Raw genomic sequence first — 7,706 nt, 5'->3', positions numbered from 1 at the left:
TGCAAACATATGCTGTTCGGCCTCCGTCAGTACAGCGTGACAACTTAAGGTGTTAAAGGACAGGACGATTATTCCTCCGACATTTGCGCTAAATGCGAGTAGCTCGAATCCATAGCTAATGCGTGTGTGGTCACTGCCGTCAGTTGTCGAAACGGCGACACCGCGGCCACGTACGGCGCGGTCTCGTTCGCTGGCACTGCTCTGGTCGCAGTATGTGTACGAGCACTTGTAAGAGTTATAAATTGTTCTATGAGGCCATTTTCGCTAATTTCATGCTCAAACTGAAACACGTCTTCACCAGAACACTAGTCGACATGAGCATGCAGCAAGTGTGGAAAATTATAATTAAGCAACCTGTTACACATAAGTTCCCTGTTTGTGTGGACCCGCATGTTGCAGTAATGTTTCTTCGTTTCCTGTGTGCGGAGAGCGAGGCTGACAGACAAGGTGCTCACATTAGAAAGTGATAAGAATTATTTACCGCTCTTTTCATACTCTGGGTCAGTAAGTTGGGAAAAGCACTTCAGGATAACATAATTAAAAAAAATAGCAGCCAACATAGCCTAGCTGTTTTTCACCTTTCATTGTACAGAACTTGGGGTATTTGACATCTGAGACAAATTTTACAATACTGAACTGTCACTGTGCAGCAAAGCATCATTTGCAAACTGTCTAAGTGCTGAACATGCATGTGAAGTAAATAAATGTCTACGTCTATAGCTTGCATGTGTGATGCATTGCATGCTTGCATGTAGTAATATTGCACTTAATGATTGACTGATTGAGAGGGACCTTGGTGATATCAAGAAGTGCAAGATCAGAGGCTGGTCTAGTGGTCGTTGGGCCCATAACGATCAAGAGTAATAATCTTGTTTTTTGTTAAAAAGCCAAGGAATACATTGTGTTCACAGACATTCCAGACTTTTTGGTATCACTAGTGTCTTAGGGATGCTTTATCAAAGTGTAAGCTGTGCCACATTGTTTACACCAAAGCTAAAACTGGATGTGAATGCCTTGTGTTCAACATTGCACAAGACTTTGTAACAGGAACTTGTAGAAGATGCTGAAAACAACTCGTATCAAGCTTCTGTGTGTGCTGTAAAAGCCGAAGCATGATATTTTTTTTACGCTTGACCATACTATAATTTACTATTTGTCACAAAGACCTCCTGCATTAAACTCATTTATTACATGCTGTAAAAAATGCGGTGCAAAAGGTTTTGCAAGACAAAGATATGATGCTATTACCCACAGGACAAGAAGAGTTTCCCATTAATAGCTGAGAAACTTGCTTCTCTTGCAGTTCAACAGTAAAGCTGCCCGTGTCAAGAGCTTGTTCTGCTTTTGGCTGGTGTTTGCTTACTGTTTTGTCTTTTTGCCTGACTTTGTTTACGTTGTGGTGCCTGTAGCGAAGCTCTGCAGCAGGCTTTGATGCCTTGCTTTGGCTTTAGGTTTTCATTAGGAAAAACACAAGGCAAGCTCATCTTTTGCCTAGCTGCTGGTGTTGTTACTTACCTGCCTTACCTTGAATACTGTGCATACAGTGCGTATGTTATACATCTCCACATTTCTATACATAGCTGGGCATCAACAGCTAGCTGAGGTGCCAACCATTGGCGACATCTGTCAGTACACAGGCTGGTGGTTCTCCTTCAACTAGGCTCAGGGCACAAAGTATATGACAACGAAATGGCTACAGGCTCTCCTCTGCCTTGATGGGAAGCAACATTGATTATGCATCCTGAAGCTAGAGAACGTTAAAGAGATGACACAAAACAAAGCATTTTTTTGTGCATTTTGTTTCATCTACATACTGCAGCAACCAGCATCGGGAAATCGAGTACAGAAATTCTTAACATTCAGAGCTGCAAGTTATATGCAAATGGCATGTAATGTCCCATACCACCATGCAGGATGTGAAATGCATTGCAGTACAGTTGCAGTGCATAACTATGCATAGTCAATTTTGTTTGTGAGAAAAGTTCTTACGCATCCACCAAAGCCGCAGTAAGTGGACACCTCTCACTGATGGAATAGCTGCCATGTAACTTGCCCATCCAGGTTCTTGACGCACATAAATAGAGGTTTTCAGCCACAAAGTCTCGCTGCATGCTTGTCGGGGCATAATTCGTACATGCAGAAAGACTACAGTAGTGCTGAAAATTCAACACATTTGTAATGCAGTTGCATTTTTGCATTACAGCTCAACTAAAATTATATCACTTGACAGAGTTGTTAAGCATGCCAGCTTCTGAAGTAATTATTCCACAAAGCATAGCAAATATCCAACGGAAGCAATTAAGCTGACAAGTACAGGAACCGACAATAAAACAGATTGTGCCCCTAAGGTTGTAAAACATTGATAAGTCCACAGACGTTTGAGAAGAGGAGCGACACGTGGGCAATGAGGGACACCGTAGTAGAGGCCTCCATATTAATTGAGACCACTGGGAGTTCTTTAACGTGCGCTGACATCGGGCAGCATACGGGTGCCTTTCGCGCTTCACCTCCATCGAAACGCGGCGGCCGCGTCCCGGATCGGGTCCTCCGACTCAGTAGCCGAGCGCCCTGACCGCTAGGCCACCGCGGCGTGTATAGAAAATGCACCGAAAGTCCTCCGAGCATTTGCACGGTTCAAGCTCTTTGCTGTCGTAGCCACCCTGCTACAATGTGCGCACCCTGCAGTGCGCTCGAACGTAATGCTAGGCTGCGGTTGCCGTTAGTCCATATATTCAGCGCCTGGAAGCGCGAAACCTCTAGGAAATATGTACTCTAGTATATATTAGAGAACTATGTAGCAGCCTTACGATAACCGTAACAAGAGGCGGACTTTTTAGCGAGTGAATGAAGCGTCCTAAACTTCAGCGCGAACAGACGACGCATGCCGAAACGTTCGCACTTACAACAATTTTCCGCCCTTAATTCCAATATGGAACGTCGAGCGTGGGCATGATAATGCACGTTGAGCATGCTGACCTTTTTTACGACTTCATTCGCGCGTATTAACGTATTACGAGCGAATTTAAGCTTGGCAATTCCGCATTTCAAGCAGAGCGCCGTATACACGCATCTCGCCGAAAGACCCGGAAGTCGGAGTACCCAGCATGCCTTGCGGCTCGTTCAGATTTGGACACCACCTATTGGTTCTCTGCACTAATTCTGAAAAAGTTCCGTTGGTGCCGGCGCGGTGCAATTCCAGTTTCTTGGTGCAGGTGCAGCGCGTCAGCAGCGTCACAAATCACTGGTGCGGAGATTTTCAATCGAGCGCGTGCACGCACAGGCCTTGTCGTCTGCTATCCGGTTCTCGTCCGTCGTGGTGTGTTGTGTTGCGTTGCGGTGCGTCGCGTCTGTTTTTCGTGCCTCGTGGAGTCATGGACTACGACATCGCCGAATCCACTTTTATGGAATTTTCTCAGTCGTCAGACAGCGAAGATGAGGAAGCCGACGTGGTGCTTTCTTTTGCAGCAACACAGTTCGGACAGACCGCAACAGAAGCCCCAACTACTACGAAAGCGTAGTAGCTAGGTATTTCAGCTTCGAATTCAAGAGGCTGTTCAGGCTGTCGCGAGAAACGGAAAAACTTCCTTTAGTTGGCCATTGATGTTAACAAACAAAACGTTGGCTGCGCGCGTCGTCTGCTTACGCCGTCAAACACGTGCACCACTATCCTGCACCTCCGTCTCTGACGGTGCCGCGGTTCTTTGCACCGAAGCGGCACCACGACTGCACCAAAATCAATCGCGGACGGCGGTGCAAGGGGCGCTGTGAATCGAGCGCTTTGGTGCAGCGCACCGTGAACCGGTTCCGGCGGTGCAGAGAACCACGGCTGAATCGAATGCAGCTGTAGCCAAAAGTATACCCATACCATTCAATCTTGGCGCCAAATTTGTAGCCAAATAGAAGTCATATTATGATAATGACTTTAACAATAACTTTTAGCACTTAAAATCAGCGCAAGAAACAGAATAAACAGCACAACATTTTAGTCGTTTTTCTCGGTCTTCAAGTAAGAGTAGCGTTGGAAATAGATGAATTATTTAATGCTCAGTGCGGGTAGACCTAGCGAGAGTTTCTGCGCCCACCAAACTGTCGTCGCTTTGTTCACGTATCTCTAAAATTATCACAAAAAAGAAATGTAATGTCAAGCACTAGAGCATGTTCACCAAATGCACAACCGATGTTGTTTACTCGCTCCCACTGTCCTGTGGCAAGGCCTAAGTAGGTCAAACAGGTCAATGCGTCAACAAGCGTATGAGGCAGCACCGCACTTCGCTGCAGCTAGGCTGACACAGAAAATCTGCCAAGGCACTGCAACCACTGCACCCCTCTGTTCCATAATGTCAGAATCATCGACTGCGGCAAAACGCAGATAGAACCATAGAGCTAATATACCAAGAACGACCCACCCAAGCAACCACAGATATCCGTCGGACGTACGAGCTAGATCCGAACGTCCTTTGCCAAGATCGGACGTCCATCGGACGTACGAACACAATCCGATTTCGGATATCCGTATTCGTGCATCCGCTGGACGTACGGACAGTGTCCACTTTTGTATATCCGCATGAGAGACGAGGTGGACGTCCGAAGGATGTAAGGTCGAGTATTTTCCAAGGCCATGAGTATGGACGTTTTTTATTTCACAGAAAATTCGAGTCTTTCGTGTATGTATACTGTTTCATTTGCATCAGTTGGAGGGTTTGACGCGAAGACGTTTGTAAATTGGTACGATTCCAATCCTACCTGCAGTGCAAGAGCCGCCAACGAGCTAAATTTATCTAAGAGAAGCAGGTGTTGCAGAATTTTGCAAGAACTCAATGACTAGTTTTATGTTTATAAAACTTCTCCAAATTAGAGGAGTTGCGCGACATGTCCACTGTTTTGCTAGCTAAACTTGCCATTGAAACCATTCGTAAGCATCAAAACCAATGATCAAAACTCCCGTGCATTCTGCTATCACCATCATCATAGATGTCAGTTCGCGGTCAGACGGTCAGACCAATCCAATCCATCAGTACGGCTCCGCTAGGCACTATAGTAGCGCTGTTACAGTGAACTAGAAATTCTAGTTCACTGTAGCGCTGTTGTTGATACGTCGCGTAGTGTTGTCGCGCAGATCTTTATAGCTCTGTTATTATAAAATGTGGCTTTGTTCGGTCTGTGGACGAAAGTTGTATGTAACTTAAGCAATTCGAAAGATACGGGAAGCGCCTGAAGCTCTTCTGGAACACCGGAATCCCGTACTGCGTCGACCTTGGTGTAAAGAAGGCGTAGTGCACATGTGATTGCCTACGAAGGTATGTATCCAGTACACTTCTTGGAACTTTGCTTCTAGGACAATGCAGCATGCTCATATAACATTCGTTCACAGGACAGTGGGAGCAGTAAGCGCGAGGAGATGGCTTCCCCAAGTGTGTGCTGTTCTCACACTTTCGGGAGCCTACATCACACAGCTGCGGCAGCCCTCAACTCGCGCGACTAATTCCCACTCCTCTTCAAAGTTGTGGGACGGAGTGTTTTCGCATCTTGTTAATTTTTAAGGCATCGCTATGTTCACTGTGCCTATATAAAGAGTGACAACGCGCGAAAGGCAGACCATAGGAAGCACGTGAGGTCGCAGCTATAGTGGTTCGCAACGGAAGCTTTGCGTCTTTCTGTGCACAGTCGCGTACAGTGCTGCGCAGGTTAGTGCCCTAAGGCCCATGAAAATAAATAAAGAACAGATACATTGTCAAATATGGTGTGGAAAAGTGAGAGCTGTTATTGCCTTATACTTATTGAGGTGTTTGTTAAAGTGCATTGTCTGTTATACTTGCAGCATTAAACACTTCTATTAATTGGTTCCAATGTTTTTACTTTGGCTGCTGCATTGTGCCATTTGTTTCACATGACTGATGTTTGCCGCGTTCTTTTTTATTTCAGAAATCCTGTGGGTGGGAAGATTACGGATGTGTCCCAAGCTTGCCACATTTGAAGAGTCACATTTAAGAAATTTTCCGAATGTAACCCATTGCTCTGCTGATGTATCATCAACCACAATAAAATATGCGTGCTATGCATCAAATTGTTTTTGGTTTTATTGCATTGCGCGGAGTGAAAAAAGCGCGCATGCACCATATATGCGAATATTCGAGAAAGATCCGCCAATGGACGTACTCAACTGGATGTCCGTCGGCGGGCGAACCGTATACCTTTGGCCACCTTTCGGACGGCCTACGGACGTCGACCGGCTCTTTGCGGATGTTCAGCGGACGTACAGAACATCCGAAATAGACCTGTGTCGGCCGTCCGAAGGATATCGGTGGTTGCTTGGGCAGGTAGCACGGAACATTAGAATAATGTTATAAAACTGGTATGTAAGTTGGAGTAATGTTACATGTTGCATAGTAACTTTACATTAACATTAAAAATTAACATATAACGTTATAAGTTACATAGTAAACATTACTTTCACATTCTAAACAAACGTTGTTTTAATATAATCTTCTAATTTTTATTATAATGTTAGAGTCGCAACTATAAAACAACATTGCAAATATATTTCGAGCACGGATTTCCAGACATTTTCTCACTGTTCTTAGAATAAAGATGTTTTTCAACTAACAGTACCTTGTAACCACATCTCTTAGATAGTACTCGCCATAGATACATGAAGAGCCCCATTATTTTGTCACAAAACTTAATATTACCCATTCCCCACTGTCACTCATGGGACATCCCGCAGTAGCGAGTATATAAGCTCGACGGCGTGATATCCGTTTCGAGGTGAGTGAATACGAGTTGCTGTGCTGTAGTGTAGTGGAGAATTAAGGTGTCGCTCTTGTTGTTGGTTCTTGCAAAGTGTTGTAAGTTGTGTGCCGTCACCACTGCAGGCCTGCATGCTTGTGCTGGGCTAGCTGCTTCACCATTTTCGAGAAAGTTTCATTTATGTTGTTTGCATGTTTCATGAATGTTTAGGGAAAGTTATTCTAACATTTATATGTAACATTACAAAAACAGAAAAAAAGGAGGACATTGAAATAACATTTGAGTGTAACAATATGTAACATTATCGCAATGTTTCGGTGCTACCCTGGGGAGAAATCTTAGAAGCCTTCAAAATCGAGCAGTTAGGAACTGAATGCGTCAGAGACAGCTCTGTTAGGTTCACGGCAAAAGAGTACAGTTTAATGAATGGGACATTATAGGTTGCCGCATGCAATCTTCAGTCGTTTGTTAACGTTTGTGGTTGCTCTCGCGCATGTGCGCCTTGTTCTGATGTTGGCGATTCACCAAGTAAAGAATTTTCAATTGTGTTTCCAGCGTTGTCCTGTGTACTTCTTGTGAACGCGTCCTTTTCGCTGGTTTTCTACTTACCATGCACCAACTGGCCCAACAAGCTATACGCTTCTTCAATAATTTTGTCATGTTCAAGCCAACAACTCATGACATAGAAGCTGTTTTAGCCTTGAAGCCGTAGATGAAACTTGATTCGTGTAATCACCATTAGGCAGTAGGGCTTATTTTGTTGCGCATTTTTTTTACAACCCAGACAACACCAAAGATCCGTAGGACGTCCCAAAAATGTACGCACGTCCCACATCCCGAACAGGACATCCCTGGGACATCCGTATCAAGTCCGCAGTGGGATTATCCCGGGAACAGTCGCGGCTCGAACGTTATACGGACATGACGTCCGTATAAAAGCCGCGGTGGGATCATCCCGC

This window comes from Amblyomma mixtum, chromosome 10 (assembly GCF_055824585.1).
Source record: "Amblyomma mixtum isolate Tamu chromosome 10, ASM5582458v1, whole genome shotgun sequence".
Classification (NCBI taxonomy): Eukaryota; Metazoa; Arthropoda; class Arachnida; order Ixodida; family Ixodidae; genus Amblyomma; species Amblyomma mixtum.
Note: the sequence above shows the minus strand (reverse complement) of the source record.